Here is an 18893-nt window from a genome sequence, read left to right as displayed (position 1 = left end):
GTTGCTCCTGGCTCTGTGCTCAGGAATTACACCTAGCACTGCTCAGAGAACCATATGGAATGCCAGAGATCAAAACCAGGTTGGCCCCATGCAAGGCAAACACTCTCCGCACCGCCTGTCTCTCTGGTCTCAAGTGATTTTGAAGTATACTCCTAGATCTGCCATCTTCTAGGATGTGCCTCCTTCTGGGCAGTTCTCAGGAATGACTTCTGAGTCCTGGTTTTGACTTTCAGGGCTCACTCCTAGTGGTGCTAGGGGCCACCCTAGGTAAGGTTAGAACCTGCAAGGCCAGTGCCTCCACCATGCACTTCTCTTACGTTCCACAGAAGCAGAGTAGTTGATGCCAGTGAAGGGCCATTGGTGTCCCTGGGGATCTGTGGGGTGGGGTCGTGGCTTCGTAGAAGCATTGGGAAATGTGGCCACTCTAAGCCTCATGTCTTTCTCTCTCTCTTGGTAGATCATACTAAAGAGGAAGGGACAAAGTGCTTGGATGGAGGAAAAAACAAGATCATTAGCCATATTGTATATACATCAAGTGACACCACGAAGCCCTCAGCCACAGACATCACCTCTTGCATGTGACCCAGGAGCCGGAAGCAGGGCGCCTGCACCTTCTGCAATGCCAACTCGGCCTCAGGCTGAGGGGACGCTCCTGTCTGGCAGATCAACACCGTCTTTGTCTGTAGCACAGTTTGACATGGCGAGACGCTCCTGGGATTAGTTCCCTAGAGGCCCAGGCCCGTCTCGGCAAGAAAGACTGAGGTGAACCACAATCCTGTCATGTATTGGTACGCCTGTAGACCAAGATCTCATTTAAAAAAAAAAATTAAGTTCCTTTCTTTCAAGGTTTACAAAAACAAAGGTGCACCTTGTATTTAAAAATCGCCATGTTGAGGAGAGCGTGTGCCCCGTCGTTTCCGTTTGAGAGTGAATTTCTGATGTGAGGAGAATTTGTAGGCCGCGGTGAGGGAGAGGGACTGACAAAATGAATGTGCCAAGCAGAGCCACAGCTGTGTGTCTTGAAAGCACATCCTGGCTTGAAGTACCACGTTGTCAAGGATTCTCATGAAGTGCCATAGACTGTACAGCAGATCAGAGTATTATTTCTTCAGTGTTACTTTGTCAGCGCCGCACCATCCCACTTCTCGCGAGCACTCACAGTCAGAGGGCACCATTCTTGCTTGTTTTTGTTTTTTTTTTGGTTTTGTTTTGTTTTTATTTTTATTTTTAATTTTTTCGTTTTGTGATTTGAAACCAAAGCTGTCTCAGAAATGGCCACTTTAACTTCACAGTCATCCTACTCAGCACAACACAGACTTTACAGTTACACTCACACCTACTGGAGATATATAATAGAGATTTTATATATATATATAAAAAGTTATTTTAATGCATTGTCATATACTATTTATGCTTACTAGACCGTATAACACGCTACTTCAAAAGGGATGTGCCATTTCTGAGACACTGTGACAAAAATAAATTTTAAAAAGATGTTTGAAGACATTATTTTGCTTCTATTTATAGCTCTGTGAAAAGTCAAGAGACTATAAATGCTTTGCAGAAATGCTTCCACATTTGCTCACCAGTCACGCCTAACAGTAAAAGTGACTCTAAAAAAAAGAAGCAAGCAGGTCCATTCAGATGCATGAAAAACCAAAAGAGGAAAAGAAAACAAAAACGGAAACGTTTGATGAACCTAGTCACATGGGTGAATTTTATATATTTTTGTTGTTGTTGTTGTTGTTGTTATTCAGATTTACTGCTTATAGCCTTAGAAACGCCTTTTACAAAATTTAAACAAAAAAAATAGATGTGTATTCAGTTTTTAAGAATGGATTTATCCAAAGGAAGTCTTTTCTTTGCTTTGTTTTTTGCTTTCCTTCCTTTTCTTGTGGTTGGGATGTCGCAGCAAGACAAGGGTATTTTTTTTTTGCCCCTCCCCGCGGCCCTGATTCTGCAGGTTGCTGGGTAGGGTGCATCACTGGTAGTGGAGAGTAAGGGGGAGCTATGGAAGTCCTTGCACCTTCCTGCGCTCCTGAGTTTACTGCAGGTTTTGATGCTTGAGAGAGAAAGAGAAGCTTTCTAGTTCAAGACTGATGTGTTGATTTTCCTGATTGTACTGTACATCAATTAAAGCCTTAGCTTACTACATTACGGGTTGGAGCCCATACCAATGTAATCTCAGTCGTGTTCAGAGGACGATGGTGACTTCACGTTATTGTGGTTCGTGACATTAAGGAATAGGACTTATTTTTCTTGTTAAAAGGTAGATTTTCATTTCCTACATTTATTAGATTTCATTTTCTATTAACGATTGAATACCATTTCAGTTTATAGACTCTTGTTTTATTAGATTGTACCGATGAATTTTTCAAAATACAAAAAAAAAAACCCTTAAAGGTAGTTTTCCTTCATAACATACTCAGTTTTGAATTACATGTAGTGTCATATGAATATTCGTATTATTGTTAACTAAATGATTTATATTTTACTGATTTAATATTAAAAGTGTAAGATTGTCAGTCTTGTTCTTGTCTAGTTTTCATTAAAAGAACAAAGATCTTTTATATGGATATCTTATAAATAAATAATCATTGCTAAGTAAGAAGTTATGTTGTTGCTATTGCAACAATCTTGGCAGACAATTGAGTAATATTTTAATGATTTATTTTGTTTGTAATTAGTTATTATAAGAAGACCTAGATCCTAGATATTAGAATAAAATTTATTTTCTACTGTATCCATTTCAAATGTTAAAGTATTGTTTAATATTTTTGAAATCCCTGAATATCAGGCCTTGTTATAAATAAGCTGCATAATCAATAAATAGAACAAGGGACTTTTTGTTAAATATCCAAATACTCCAAGTTTACGTAAGGAGGATGTTAATGTGTGTGCAGGCTCCTGAAGGCCATGCTGCAGTTAAGCAGGTCGGAACGCCTAGAAAGAAGGTCGACTTTTTGCACTTCTGTATATAGTCAAAAGAGAGAACCCTGTATAATAGTAAGATCTTATTTTGAATAAAAATGTCTATAATTACCCGGAGTTTTGTTAAGGCTAATTAAACAGCAGACTGAGCAGGCTTGCTCGCAAAAGGCACAGAGCAGCACTCCTCGGCCGCCACCAGCAGGGCGCTCGCTAGCTTCTAGTTTTCTAGGACATTCTCAGCAGGAAAGAAACTCGGCACTTGGGATCTCAGACGACACAACTCGTGGGCCATTGCGCCCAAAGACAACCACCCCCCCAAAGCAGCAGAACTTCAATCATGAGGTGCAGTCTCGGATCAGATACTCCTGACACTTTTCAGAACTACTGCATGTTTTCCAACGTCAACAACAACCACAACAAAACAGAGAGAGAAGGAATGGTACAAAGGACACACTCAACCCCGTTTCTGCCCACGCTGGCGGTTTCTTGCTCTCACACACACACACAAGAAGAATCTTCAGCATAAGTCAAAGGAATTGCCTTTTCACAAGACCGAAACCATCAACAGGCAAAGCAAACGGCTCACCGTAGCTCTAGTACTTCTGTGTTTGGTTTTTAATTGCTATAGAACCCTGTTCTTTCAGCAGGGGAGCACGATGGATGCAGTTCAGACCACCCAGATGTCTGCTCAGAAGGCAGCATTGGATGGTAGTGGGCTGAGCAGGCACTTATATCGCGCCCACCCCGTGGCTGGTGATCCAGTGGCACTTACCAGCAACCTTCAGCTCCACCTGCTGAAAGAACAGACGCTTGGTTTTACTCTTATGTAATCAGAACTTACTTTCTGCTTGTAGCTGCCTACAATTATGTATTTTGTGTCAGCTGCAATTTAATTTTGGCTTATTTTATTATCACTGCAGTAGTTGGCTTTGCTATATGGAAAAAAAATAAAGTGAAATTGCCCTAATAAAACTTCTTTCTTAAGTATATCTGAGAATCTGAGTAGCAGCGTACGTTTTTTGCTGCATCTTCTCACAGGTCTGCGTGTCTGTGGAATGATGCTTGAGCTTCAGATTTCTGTGTTCCCGATGGCCGTGCTCACACCCTCTCCTCTTGGCCCGGAGGGTGTCTTGTGCTGTTTGCTGTTGTCTGGAAGAGGCACAGACCAGAAGGTGGTTCTCTCAGTCGCTTTCTGGACTTTGGCTGGGGCCGTGGCTGTGGAGCACAATGCCTGACGCCTGGCAATAAGGGGATGAAAGGAAGAGCTGTGCTGGCCGAGGTTCCCTGGGTGACTAGAACAAACTGAAGAGACACATCAGCAGTGACATGATAGTCCTTGAACACAGGCCCTGGGAATAGGCCCACGCACACACTTCTCTAGGATGTGAGCCTACATGGGTGCAGCCTACATGTGTACATACGTGTGAGCCCCCACACATTGAGGGCTCAAGGTGGAAGTCTTCATGTGTATGATCCTACACCATGCCTGTGTGTGAATCTATATGTTTGTGTGATCTACATGCACATGGGTGAAAGCTTACATGTGATGTGTGCCTACATGAAATATGTGAGTATGTTTGCATGTGTCTCATATGCGTGTGTGTGAAGTGAGTTTGCTGACAGGTTCTCATCCCTGTAGTCCACATGGCCACCAGCTCACACATCGGCAGGTGGGTCCTAGTGAGGATTGTTCACAGGACATTTCCAGCTCTAGCTAAAATTTCTCTGGGCTCCCAGAGGCTCTGTGCTGGGCACTCTCCCCTGTTTTCTGGTAGTTTCTGTTGCCCCTATTGATTCTCGGGAGTCTCCCAGTGGGTGTTCTGAAGATGAGTCCCTCTCCTGGTATTCCTCAGTCCAGCGGAGTGCTAGAGGGTTTTTATTTTATTTTATTTGGTGTTTTTGTTTGTTTTGGGCCACACCCGGCAGTGCTCAAGGTTACTCCTGGCTCTGCACTCAGAAATCACTCCTGGCAGGCTCAGGGGACCATATGGGATGCTAGATATCGAACCCAGGTCAGTCCCGGGTCAGCCGCTTGCAAGGCAAACACCCTACTGCTGTGCTATCACTCCAGTTTCTGGCTCAGGTGCAGCTCATGCCTTGCTGCGTTATGGACTAGCTGGATGGCCCATAACTGGAGAGCCCTACATGGTGCTGAGAATTCAAGGCAAGTTCCTTACCCTGAATTTACTCTCTGGCTATAAGCAATATATTAAAATTTCTGTTTTGTTTTGGTTTTTGGGCCAAACCCGGTGGTGCTCAGGGGTTACTCCTGGCTGTCTGCTCAGAAATAGCTCCTGGCAGGTACGAGGGACCATATGGGACACTGGGATTTGAACCAACCACCTTAGGTCCTGGATCGACTGCTTGCAAGGCAAACACTGCTGTGCTATCTCTCCGGGCCCATATTAAAATTTCTGGACACGTTGGAGGGATGCAGGTGCTAAAAGACTAAAAGCTGTCCCTCCTCTCAGCTGCTTTCCAGACCTTATGCTAGGCTCCAGGAGAAGACAGAGCAGCCAGCAGCTCTGGGTGTCTTGTTAGAAACTGAGACTCCCCTTGTCCTGAGTTTCCTGCCTCCCAGGCCCTTGGACTGGGCAGTGAAAAAAGAGATTCCTTGAAAGGATCTTCCATTCAACAGAACCTAACTCACTCTCACACAGTAGAAAGTGATTACACACTAATAGGTATCCAGTAACAAGTTTGCGGCAGAACTTATTCGTAATATCAGAATCCAACAACAGTCTAGTTTATATGCACAAACCATTGCATGGTAGGTGCCCACATCTCAGTGTCTGAGCATCTCAGAACACAAAGACAGAAGGGCAGAACCCCACAGTGGGAGAGAGATGGCATTGGTGGATGTTCTGGTTTTCAGGGGTGATGGTGAACATTTCCTGCCTTTAATTTCATATCTTTCCCCTTTGTGTTTGTTTTGTAGACCATTGAAGTTGTTTACCAATTTATATTCAAACATCAAATAAAACCTACTTGATGAGCCAGAGAGGTAGTACATGGGTTAGAGCACTTACCTTCGGCTCCAGTTTGATCCCTGTCAAGTCTATGCTTGAGCATCGCCGGGAATGATCCCTGAGTACTACCATTTGTGGCCCCCATCATTCCGCCCAAAAACCAAACAAACACTTTCTCTTAAACGAACAGTTGGAGAAAGAAAACATTTTGTGATGTTGGTGAAACAGACATGTATAAGTAGGGTTGGGAGAGAGGAGTAACGGATGGCAGTGAACCCCTTCTGGTGCAATGTGGCTGTTCGTTAAATCTCTAAGACAGAACCCAGTTCCTCTGATGAGATCATTCTGCTTACACCTATACAGTTTCAGTCTATTTTTAATGTTCAAACCACATGTTTCTCTATTTTTAAATGTTCAAAGGAACAGGAAGACACACCATCCACCACAGTGGACATCAGATGGGCAGCAGTGTTGGGTTTCCGTCTGGGTCCCTCCATTTCTGGAGACAGTCTACATTCTTTTGTGATCATGAATTTGTCCTCTTGGGCTGGCCTCCCTCACCTGACTTCTCAAGCACCTCGGGCATGGGGTTATCTATCCCCAACACTACATCTGGCTCCCTCAGCTCCGCCAGTTTCTCCACACCCAAAACAACAACAATTAAAACACACAAGACTGTTTATGAAAAGTACCAGTGGGGAATTTCCTTCCCTCACCCCTCTTCAGATAGTTCAAGTGTCCTACTTTGTTTTCAGAAATGAGGGGGTTTTGAATGAACCTAAATGACCCAAATGATTAGTTCATGGCACAGGTCAGATATGGATGGGCTTTCAGCTGAAACGGCGGGAGGCTGTGGGGCACCCTGTCCTGCCATCCTCTATCCCTCACCCAGAGACTGGAGGAGGCCCTGGGGTGGGGGGGGGTGAGGGTGGAGGTGGTTAAGGCAAGGATATATATATAGAGACAGGATACTTGTGATGGGTTTGGAGGGAAGGACGGAGAAGAGAGAGGGAATGATAGAGGAATGGTGTGAGGGGAAGGGAGGCAGGGGAAGGGAGGGAGAGAAGGAGGAAAGGCTGGAGAGAGAGAGGGGAGAGAGAAGGAGAAGGAAGGAGGAAGAGAGTAGGGCTGGAGCACAAAGGACATTAGGCCTTATTTGCCTCCTGTTTCCGGGTGTGGTGACTTAGTCTGGCCAGCAGGGGGCAAGGTCGTACTGTCCAAGCCAGGAAACCTTTCACAAGTGAGCTACTGGAATCAACTTAGTCCCAGGGAGATTGTGAAGCCACTTCAGAGCTTCTGCTGAGGGTTCTTTGGTTCTGTGCTTATATGGATCCCCTGCCTTTTTTCTCTAGTTCATAGACACAGTCACTGCTTATTTCTCTGCCTGAACTTCTTCCCATTGCCAGTAACTTGGGTGCTATAGATTGCTCAACTGGTCAGTAGCGGGCCAGCTAGCTGCCTTAGGAAACATTATCAGACTACAGAGAATACAGAAAGGTGCTTGCCTACAACCCATTTAGATCCTTGGCACCACATGGCATACCACGAGTACTGCCAGAAGTGACAGGAGGAGTGATCCCTGAAATAGGCCAGGCCTTTCAAACCCCCTTCTCCCCCCCCCACCCCACACACACACAAAAGAAGACAAGAATGCTGCATTTGAGAGTTGGGCTCAAGCTCAAGTCAGAGACAGGCGCTGAGGAAGTAGTTTTAGTTCTTTGGAGGAAGTGGAGGTTTGTTTGGGGCACAGGTCTTTGAAGAAGGATCTGAGCTTGGCAGAAGAGGGTTTTAGGGAATAGGAAATGATGATGTCCCATTAAGGCTGATCCTGTTGATCACCTTGACAGAGTGATCCTACATCATGATCTCTGGGAGCAACTAGTCATGCCTGCAGGACAAGGGTGCCATCTCTACCAGGACCCAGAATCGGGAACTTCCCCTCCTTTAGGCATTCACTTGTGCTTCCCAGCTATTTTCTGTGTGCATTCACAGACAGCAGTATATTCACCTGGAAATGAGGGGAAAAAACACGGGAGAGATGAGGGTGTAGGTGTACCTATCTGAGACCAGCCCATTTCTGGGAGGGGTCTTGGGAACTGAATATTAGGTGTGACCTTACCTGCAAGACCCCGCCCATTCCTGGGAGGGGTTTTGGAATAGGTAGATAAACCTTTAAGCCAGGGGATCAGGGTGGCTCTGCCCTGCTGGGCTCTCTGGCTTTTGGGTCTTTGCCTCTTTTGGTCTTTGACCAGGATGGAGGTCAAAGGGAGATGGCTGAAAGGAGTTAAGAGGCAGGGCTAGCCTAGAATGGCTGAATGCTTGAAAGGTTATGAGATAGGCCACACACATGTGGTGAATAGGGCATAAATAAAGTTGATGCTTCCTGATGCCTGTCTCTGGATGAGTCTAATTCCGCCGTTCACCTGGGCCTGGGACCCGCCGGCTGGATGGGGGTTGCGGAGCCATGTGGCCTGGGGTGGCAGAGAGAAATCCTTCACCATCCACCACCATTATTAATTATTTAATTCAACAGAGGGGATGTTGACCCTGTCTCAGGGACAGCACCAGTACTCATGTGTTTCACCCATGACACACTAAGACCAGCTTCCTGCAGGGAGGATATACTCAGAATCCATCTCACAAAGAACTGTTGGAACTGAACAGCAACGAGAGACCAAAGGTGATGTGGATGTGAGATGGGGTATAAGACACCAAGGCTCAGGTTGCGACCTCAGGAACTAGTTGGGGGAATCACAAAAAGGGCCCTTATTACCAGTCATCCCCACTCCTTCATAGCAGGACAGGGCAGTCGCTAGTGGAGACAGTCTATAAAATCTGGACAAATAGAATAAGCTTGACACAAGAGCCAAAATCATGCCCCTTGCTGTGGGTTAGTAAAGGCACAGGGCCAGGAGCATGAAAGTCACAGGAACTTGCACAGCAGCTGTCCCCAGGCAGGCAAGCGGTGACAGAGCCTGTTCCCACCAGGATGGCAGAGGACAGAAGCAGCTCAAGTATGTGGACAAGGAGGGCATAACTGTGTACAGGGAAGAATAAGGGGGGCATGCAGACAGGAACAAGGGATGAAGCTGTAGGAAGGGATAGCAAGGGTCAGGAGTGGGGATATAAAGACACAGGCAGCTCCTTGCAGAGCACAGGTCCTGCTTGACACTAAGAGACACCTGGCGTGATGTGGTCCCCATAGCCTAGAACTGTATCACCTGCACTGGGATCCAGGCTGGGGGGCATGGGGACGTCACAGGGTTTCAATGTATCTGAGATATGAAGAAAATGTCCCTGTGATTTTTGTGTCATTGGACAAGGGTCCAGAGCTCTTGCCTGCTAGAGCATGACTGGCTGGTTCCTACACCCCATATCCTGAAACCCATTTCTCTTTTGTTCCTTCTCACAACCAAGCAATTCAATAAGTGAATTGTCTCTCTGTCCGGGAGATGAATAAATGGAGGCACAGACAGCACTAGCCCATTACCAGATATGGCAGCAGCTCTGACACCAGAAAGCAAGAGAAAACTTGGGAACCTGTGTTGGTTCTATTAGTTGCTAGTGGAGCCCAGGGTTCCAAAATGAGGATCTGGTGAGATGCAGGTCTGGAAGCAAACGTTGATGCAGGAAATAATCCACACAGTGAAAAGGTGCAAGAATGGGTTCAGGAAAACTAGCACTCAAGCCAGGAATCCCACTATACAAGCCTTCTGCTCTTAAGAAAGAAATAACTACATTAGCAGCTAACATAACAATGGTAGTAAGTAAGAGAAATAGAATGCCTGTCTCGAATTCAGGCAGGGCTTAGGGGAAGAGGGAGATGGGGGCATTGGTGGTGAGAAGGTTGCACTGGTGAAAGAGGGGTGTTCTTTTTTATAACTGAAACCCAACTACAAACATGTTTGCAATCATGCGCTTAAATAAAGATATTATTTAAAAAGAAAAGCAAAACAACTTAGCGGAGGAAGATGGAAAAATGAGCACCTGCCTTTCTCAGACAAGAACCAGGACACACCCTAGAGTGGGAGAGGAATACCAAGTAGGGAATAATTTAATAATCCCATCACCAGATCACACCCTAGAGTGGAGTATGAATATTAATAAGGGTAGGACCAGTAATCCAACAATCAATCAGAGAGATTCAACTTCCGTAAGATTCAATTTCGGATGCATGCAGGACAAAGTTCCCCCAGGCAGATGACCAGAGACACTTTGTTCTTTCCCAATAACGTTATACAGGACAAGAGGAACTGGGATACATGCAGGGTGATAGGACATAGCAGAAGCCTAGCCAGGGAGGAGATAAACTGTGGTTAAGGTATGCTGCAGAAGCAACACAATGTTGATAGGAAATCTCTCCTTTAACCAGAGCTCTCTGTGAGGGACAGGGGTAGCCTAGAGTCAATTCCAATTAGTGATCACCCCTCTTTGTGCTGTCCTTCCTCATCTCTGGAATGGTGTTGTGGAAACTTTCACCCCAAGAAGAATCTCCAGGACAGTTTCTCTATAGGGTTCCATCTACCAGGTGATTCATTACAGGGGGATCCAAGAAAAGGATCCAAGGGGGTTCCCAAGATAAATGTTCTGGGTCGTGATTGATTCCAGAGCTGCAACTGTGCCATTATTTGACATAAATTTGCTCACGATTGCTGACATCTGCACACACAGTATTATAAAAATTGTGCCCCTAGTTCTGTCAGCAGCCTCCGTTTAAGTTAAGGGGAAGAAGCAAGATTTATTGTGCTTCAATACCAATTTTTCTTTTTCAAGGGAGAAAATGGGCGACGTGCTTAATTATCAGGATTCATTGACTTGGGTCCTTGAGAATGTCTTGCAAGAAACTGCTTCTAGTCATGTGACTCACAGCAGCGAACAATTACAGGGAAGAATTTATGAGAGGGAGAAGAGAGGTGGGTCCCCTGGAAGACTAATCCCTAGGGCCTCTGAGGATCCATCAAAAGATGGTGAAAACAGAAGGTTGACTGGAATACACTGAGGGTTGAGGGCTGGAGTGAAGATAGTGCCTTGGTTCTGAGCACAGGAAGAGAGCTGATGGCAGAGAGGACAGAGTGGAGCAGGGCCTGGGGTGATGACCACAGACCAGGAGATAGACAATGTCCTCCATGCCTGTTGGCTGTGACTGATCAGAGAGGAGTTTCCTGTTCTCATCCTGGGAATCAGAGGGGGAGCCCCAATCATTGTACTCCCACAGAAGGGCTTCTGGGCACATATTGGACTCAGCCCCTGCCCTGGCAGCCTCCAAGATGGTACTCTCATGCAACACGTGGTCACCTTAAACACCCATCAGATCTGCAAAGGCCTTCTGACTTCTTCAGCCCTAGGCCCTCAGTTTCTATGCAAGCTGCTGAAAACAGACACTCCTGCCTCAACACCTGCTTGGACACTAGCCACTCAGCCTCTTTACCCACCCACCACACTGCTCTAAAGAGCTGGTTCCTGTGAACACTGTCAGTGACAGCCTGCAAGACAACACAAGGAAGACAGAAGAAAATGCAATTTCAATCTAGCTTTGCCCAGGTGTCATTTGACCCTGTTGCAAAGCTCCTATGTTCTGAGTCACAGATGGACTGGGAAGGTGACATAGGGCAGCAGTTTAACACTATTTCTGAGTCCATAAAATAGAGCTGATTGAGTGTGAATTGAATTTGACCGTGGCAGGTTCTAGAATCCTGTGGGAATATGGTGGTGACAACTAGGGATGACCCTTCCTAGCACCAAAGCATCGTTCAGAAAGACAAGCAAGTGAAGGGACAGGTGCTGTTGGGGGACAAAGAGGTTGAATCACAAACAGACCCCAGGCTCAGCTTTTTCTGAAGAATTCACTGGTGGGATTAGGGGCTACTGTTACATCCTTAGCTCACTCGTACTTCAGTATTGGCTGTGACCAAGGCACATCAACACAGCTGGCATTAGCAGTGACATTTGCCCTGCATGGTCCTGGGATCCAAAGGGCTTTTCACATATTTGCTTCCAAACCTGACTCTCAACCTCCCAAGTTTCATGTGAAGAAGACCAAGAATAGAGAAGGACCAAATAGTCAGCTTCTGTTCTTTGTGCTGGTTATTATTTGGAGGGCTGGGGAGGGGGGGGGGGTGACACCTGGCAGCTCTCAGGAGATACTCCTGGCTCTTAGCTCAGAAATCGCTCCTGGCAGACTCGGGAAACCATATGGGATGCTGGGAATCGAACCGGGATCTGTCCTGTGTTGGCCGCATGCAAGGTCAACGCCCTACCAAATCGCTATCACTCTGGCCCTGTGCTGAAGCGATATTTTTAGAACCATTGTCAAGCCCTTTCCCAAGTGAGTTCAACACATGATGTAAGATTGGAGATAAGCATCTGACTTGGTGTCTTTCAGTTAGTGGTGCTATTTGCCCAGGATGTTTGATGTCTTTGATCCTGGGTCTATGGACTCTCAACTCTTGTTTCCTCACCTCCAGGCATGACGTGAGCTTCCTCGAACTTTGGGGGAACTTAAAGACAATCTAAGCACTTTTCACATCGCTTTGACAGAGTTGCCTGTTCTTCAAGCAACTGTTACTACTGAATATTCAGAGGCTTCTGTTCTCAACTCTGCTTCTTTCTAACCCACCACAGGCTTTCTCAATTTCTCCCTAGATGCACATTGAATTCACTGAGGTGACTGTGGATCAGGATGTTGGTACTTTAGGAGAATAAGCCCTTCACAGCAGAGTCCTGCTGAGGTGCATCATCAGCCTCCAACCCCTGGGCATGCCCCTGGCCTCTTACCATCCTTCACTGCTGCATTCTGAAGCCTAAATCTAAGTGGGTTTTTTTGGGAAGACTGTCTGCTCCTTGCTTGGTTTCATATGCTCATGTGTAAACATCATCTTCTGGCCTTCACCCTTATCCCTTCAGTCACATATTTATTAGTGAAGGGCAGGGAAAGGGCTTTACCTTTGCTCAGAGCTGTGGACCCCCTACCCTAATCATATAAAGACCATTTCCGGTCATGGAAATGAGCAGGAAGAAAAAGGGGCAGGGAGAAGAGTGAAGCAGACTATGGCAGCAGACAGCTGAGGGCTTCTCCCATCTCCCTGAAAGAAAGAGATGCTAGACTATGAGAGACTATGCTGATCATGGAGCCCACAGTCTCTTTATTCCTGGTCCCAATCAGATGAAACAGGTGAATGAGAAGGTCCCAACTTCTACCCCAGGCAAGAGGGGATGATTTCAAAAGGCACCCCCCCCCCCCAGACAAAAGCCACTGTTTGTTTCCCAGGTGTGCTGAAAGAAAGTGTCAGGAAAAGGCTCTATGGATGGTGGGAACTGTGATCTGGGCCCTCTTCACTGCCTGTGTTCATTTCTGAAGAGATCAAATAAGCAGAGTCACCAGCCGCCCTCCCGTCCTTCCTAACTTGCATTTATTTTTGTCTTCATTCTCTATCATTCTTGTTTTGTTTTGTTTGGGGGGGGCACACCCAACAATGCTTAGACCTTACTCCTGGATCTGTGTTCAGGGATCAGACCTGGTGAACTAAGGAGACGTGTGGAGTCCTGCGACTGAACCTAGGTGGGCCAGGTGCAAGGCCGGTGCCCTGCCCACTGTACTGTCTCTCTCCCCATGTCCTATTAAGGTGGAAGTTTAGATTTTGGATATTTTTTATAATGGAAATGTACAGAACCTCATAGGCTGCAGCCTCCGAGGGAGAGAGAGAGAAAACTCTCTTCACGCAATGGGAAAAATGCAGAGCAGCTAAAACAATCCGGCATTTTAAACAACTCCATCCCCACCATCAATGGAGTCATTATATCTAAGAATTAAAGCTCTCCTTATCCTTCTGGCCAATCATTTTTACTTTTTCTCTTAATTGGCTGCTATCTTCAATCAATTCCCATTGCCCTAAAGTAAAGCCCTATCCCATTGCCCTGATTACAGCTGCCTATAGCAATGAAGGAGCTGGCCTGCCACTCACACTGGCCCCTTCAGAACATGAGACCATCATTCAGTTATACACTTCTGCGAGATCATTAATTTCCCAGCGCCATGTTTCTCATCAAGTGCTCGTCTGCATAATGAAGGCTCCAGAGGAAGCTGCTACTCAGCCCCAGCAGGGAGGCTTGTCTGCCTAGCATATTGGTGGGGCTAAAATGAAAGGACCTTCAGATCCGATCTCTGGGCAGAACTTCTGGTGGCTCTGAGGCAGAAGTCGTGGGTGCTGAGGCAGTGAGAGACCCCTAAATTCAGTCCATGGGCACCCCACCTTCAAAAGCCAGGAGCATTAGATGGAATAGTCACCTCTTCAATCAGCCTCTGTGAAAGCAAGACAAGGCACCCCTTTCACGCCACACAGCATTTTGTCCTCTCACTTCCTCTCTGTGCTAGACTGTCCATGTCCTGACACATTGCTTGTCGAGAAGGAGCCAGCCTCCATCATAACAAAGTCCCCAACACAGAGGGAAGAGAGCAGGAGGTCAGCCAGAACTGGGTAGCAGGAGAGAACAGAGGAGGGAATGATGCCTCAGAGGCAGAGATTGGGGACATGCCAGGGCTGTGCTGCAGGGTCACCCCAAGCAGGGCTGGAAAGGTGAGAAGGACAGATAGACTGTAGACAAGGTGAGAGTTGGAGGAAACATTGGAGCTACAAGAGAACCCCTTTAGGATCCAGAGTTCCCAGGTGGTACAGAGCCCAGGGGCAGCCATATACCCATGGACTAAGCTTGGGACACTTATACTCGAGAGGAGGCTGTGAGGAGGGGACTTAGTTATTCATCATTATTTCTTTAATTATTTGAGTTGGGTCTTTCAAGGAGGCTTGGAGTCTCACTGGCCATTCCATTCCCAGTCCATAGGCCTATAGGCTAGTTCTTGGGTCCTATGTACACTGATCACTGTGTGGGTCTGGGAGTGTCCCAGAGCTGTCTTAGATGGAACTGGAGCTGACAACATAAGGAAGTCAAGGCAGAGAATGTCAGTATCTCTGTGCCCTACAGGATGTGGGATGCCCCAGTTTCTGTCCACATCCTGTAGAATTGCTGACTCCCAGGCCACCCCATCACTGATGCCTGTGCTCAGGGGCTGCTCAGACATGGGTATATAGATGGGTACTTGTCCCTCAGCCTAAGGACTATAATTGTTCTGCAGAGCCCCATGACTGCAGAGCTGCCATCATTCTTGGGGCTTCATGTCTGCCAGAGTCTGTGGGGCCCTTGACCTGCCAAATGCTGAGAGAGCAAGATGTTTCTTTAAGTTTGTTTTAATAAACAGGGAGGGTAAAGAGGCTAGGGGCTTTATTATAAACCTCTAGGACAGGAGAGAGAGATAGATAGAGAGAGAGAGAGAGAGAGAGAGAGAGAGAGAGAGAGAGAGAGAGAGAGAGAGAGAGAGAGAGAGAGAGAGAGAGAGAGAGAGAGCTGGGTTTGGGAGCATGACAAAGTCAGATTGAGGTACAAGTACAAGGAACAGGTAAACAGGTAAAAGGATAAACCATCCAGGAAAATAAAGCTGAGTCCCATAGAAATCAGAGAGCAAGCCACAGCCAGGAGTACAAACTGTTCTCCATTCTGCTGCTCCACAAACTCCTCTCCAAACTTGTCACCTTGCACTCCCACTTCACAACTCCCACCCAAACCTCACTCTGGGCAGGTTTTATACCAACAGCCAAACTGCCAGCCAATGACAGTTGATTAAGGTCTTTCTAAGAGGAGCGAACCCCTTTTATGATTGCTGCTGGGATGTTATGGGGATAACACAGAATTGTAGAACTAGACACTTCCCAGTGCCAGCAGCCACAGAACAAAATGGCACTTTGCATGAATCTGTGAGGCCACTGCCATGTGCATCTTCTTTGCTTACTGGGGGGTGATGGACATATTGTGAATGTCAGAACTGCCAGAAATATGCAAGCCACACTCTAGGGGCCTCTGACTCAGCCAAGCACCCCATGTGTACAGTTCCACCTTCCAGTGTGCACAGTCCCTCCTACCCATGTACACAGTCCCAGCTCTTGTGTGATGTCCCAGCACTGTGCGAATAATCCTACCACCCCACGTGCAGTGTCCTATCACCCACGTGTACAATCACAGATCCCCATGTGCACAGTTCCATTTTCCAGTGTGCATAGTCCATCTGCATTTTGTGCAGTCCCACCTTCCCATGTGCACGTCAAAGCTCCCCATGTGAACAATCTCACCATCGAGTGTGTACAGTCCAGCTCTCCGAGTGCACAGTCCACGCTCCCCTTGTGTATAGACCCACCTCTCCACGTATACAGTGTATACCAAGACGGTGTGCCCCATCCCACCTCCTCGTGTACACAGTTCCCTCTCCCCATGTGTTCAAACCCACTTCACTGTATGTATAGTCCCTCCATCCTATGTGTATAGTCTCACCTCCTTGTGTGCGTTCTCAGCTCCCATGTGTGCTGTCCCTTCTCCATATGTGTACAGTCCCACCTCACCGTGTGTACAGCTCTACCTTCCCTTCTGAAAGTTCCAGGTCCCCATGTGCAAGTTCCAATTTCTTGTGAGCAGAGTTTCAGTTCCCCACGTGTACAGTCCCAACAACCTGTGTGTACAGTCCTATCTCCTCATGTGCAAAATCCCAGCTCCCTGTGTGTATATCCTACCTCTCAATGTGCACAGTGTCCCCACCCATGTCCCCTTGTATACAGTCACAACCACCCATGTGCACCGCCCCACTCCCTGCACTCACAGTCCCACCTCCCAGTGTACACAGTCCCATCTGCTCTGATACTGAGGTGCCTCCACATGCCACTGTTTCAACCACATCCAGCACCCTCTCATCTCAAACTCTGACTAGGCACCATCTCTGTAGCATTCTCCATCTCCTGGTCAAGAATGCTGGAGGAGTTCATAGCTTCTTTTTTATTCATCATAGTACAAGAATACATGAAAGGAGGTATCTTAGGCCAGTGTGTCTTTCCTGCCTCCTCCTGCCCTTCCACTGGAGAGTGGGGGCTTGGTCACTTCTCCAGTATGACAGTGAGTATCCACACTACCAGAGGCACTAGGCAGAACTACAGCCCCAAAAACCTTTGGACAAGGAAGAAATTTCTTCCTCTCTTCACACCCACAACAGCTCCACAAAGCCACAAGCAGCAGCCAGAGTGAGGTCTGAAGAGGAAGAAGGAGTATCTGGATGAATCTCCTGGGGCTAATGGTCAGGATGGGCCATGGCTTGTGGCTGTGGCTCGTGACTTATAGTAGGTGGCTGTTGGCTGGCCACTCCTGGCTTATGGCTCATAGCTGGTGACTCATGGCATGTGCCTTGTGGCTTCTGGTTCAGGTCCCAGGAACCAAGACATTGGCTTTTGTGCCTGGGGCCACCTGTAGCATTGGGATAGAAAGACAAAGAGACTCGGAAAGTTCCAAGTTTCTCTGACACCAGCACCTGAGAGCACCAACACTGAAGCTGATTAGTGAGGCCAGGCAGCTTTAGGACGAGAGGTCACTGATACCCTTCTCATTCTTTGGGGGACACTGTCCAGCCTATTAAATCCATACAAGTTTTCCCTCTGCAGCTGCAGACACATAGCTCAGCGGACAGGTTCCCAAGGTCATGCCAAGGTCAGACTATGCACATGCATACCAGATCTCTGCTCCTTCACTGTCCCCAACGATGCTTCAGTGAGGGCTGCTCCATGGAGCATCCCCAGCTGGACACTCTGCTGCTGGTCCTTCCCTGAACCATCATCAGAAGCAATTACACCCACTTCCCTGGGGATCAAGGTGGACATACCAGGCCTTCAGGGAGCAGCCCAGGAGCCCAATTACAGCTGTATCCTGGAGCTCCACTTCTCCAAAGCAAAAGAAGCTGAAGGAGGAAACCAGGGGAACTGCATTGGCCCCGCAGGGCCCTCTCACCATTACTGGACACTATCCCAGAGGTTCCACAAAAACTCCATGTGCTACCCCTATGTCCCACCTTTTCTCCTCTTGGTCTCTCTTGGTAGTTGAGAGCAAGTCAGGATGTAGACTTCTGTGGCAGGAGGTTGTGCAAGATGCTGGAAGGTCCATGAAGCCTGTGAAACGAGCCATGCCCAGAGGACTCAGGTCTCACTCCACACCCCTGCAAATTCTCTCCTGGGCAAGGTTTTGGCTGTCTGGGTCTGTGCAGGGACCATGAGAGCCAAGGCATGCTGAGAAGGTCCAGGACCTGACCGGTGGCACATACTGCAGCCAGTGAGCTCGCACAGACATGCCAGGCAGATTGCAAATGTTGTACATGTGCTTGAATCTGAATGCGAAAAACGCTTGGCTGTCCAAGAGGACAGAAGAGTCAAGGCACGGTTACATGGAGTGACAATGGTCACACAATCAACAGAACCAGGCTGGAAAGCCAGACGACACAATATAGCTGCCACATGAGAATGTTTGGCCTCCCATTTGCCTACACAAAATAGCATCCCATTGTGAGTCTCTGGTGAGTCTACAAATGGCTGTAACATATGTGTGTGTGGGGGTGGGGGTGGTGAAATCACATCACAGATTCCAGTGGCATCACAAGTGGACGAAATCCTCTGGCAGTACCAGATGGGAGAAGGCTCTGCGTCAAGAATCTTTCCCGTCATTACGAAGATTATTCTCCGATGATTCCAAATACCGTATATACTCAGTATAAATAGAGTTTTCCAGCACAAAATTTGTGCCGAAAAACCCGAACTCGGTTTATACTTGGGTCATACGGGTTATTTTATTCAGTGTGTATGCACTGAATTAATCAAATTCATCAAATACACGTAGTCTCCAATCGACTTCTGCCATCTGCTGGAGGGGGCAGTGCTTCAGCTCAGTCCACAAGCCACAGCTGAACTGAACTGGTAGGTGGCTGAACTGATCTGGATGCCACTGAACTATTTAACCCACAATATTCAATGGTACATTTAATTAAATGAAAACCCCACTGAAGACAGTAAAGTCGTGTAAATAAATGTTTATAAATCCCGAATCCTTATAATCAGGGGTTTTGGAGTATACAAATTAAGG

At 47.1% G+C, this 18893-nt stretch overlaps 1 protein-coding gene across 17 annotated transcripts in view; it reads left to right on the top strand.

Moving 5' to 3' along the window:
- MBNL1 (muscleblind like splicing regulator 1) overlaps nucleotides 1–3928 on the top strand; it is a 92172-nt gene extending 88244 nt beyond the window's left edge. For all 17 annotated transcript variants that reach the window (XR_007497516.1, XM_049776247.1, XM_049776248.1 and 14 more), the window contains one exon: nucleotides 458–3928. The gene's annotated coding sequence lies outside the window, so the exon portion shown is untranslated. The remainder of the gene's footprint in view (nucleotides 1–457) is intronic.
- The last annotated feature ends 14965 nt before the right edge of the window (nucleotides 3929–18893 follow it).

Source organism: Suncus etruscus, chromosome 7 (genome assembly GCF_024139225.1).
Source record: "Suncus etruscus isolate mSunEtr1 chromosome 7, mSunEtr1.pri.cur, whole genome shotgun sequence".
Classification (NCBI taxonomy): Eukaryota; Metazoa; Chordata; class Mammalia; order Eulipotyphla; family Soricidae; genus Suncus; species Suncus etruscus.
The sequence above is the reverse complement of the archived record's forward strand: the minus strand, read 5'-3'. Positions and strand labels throughout refer to the sequence as shown.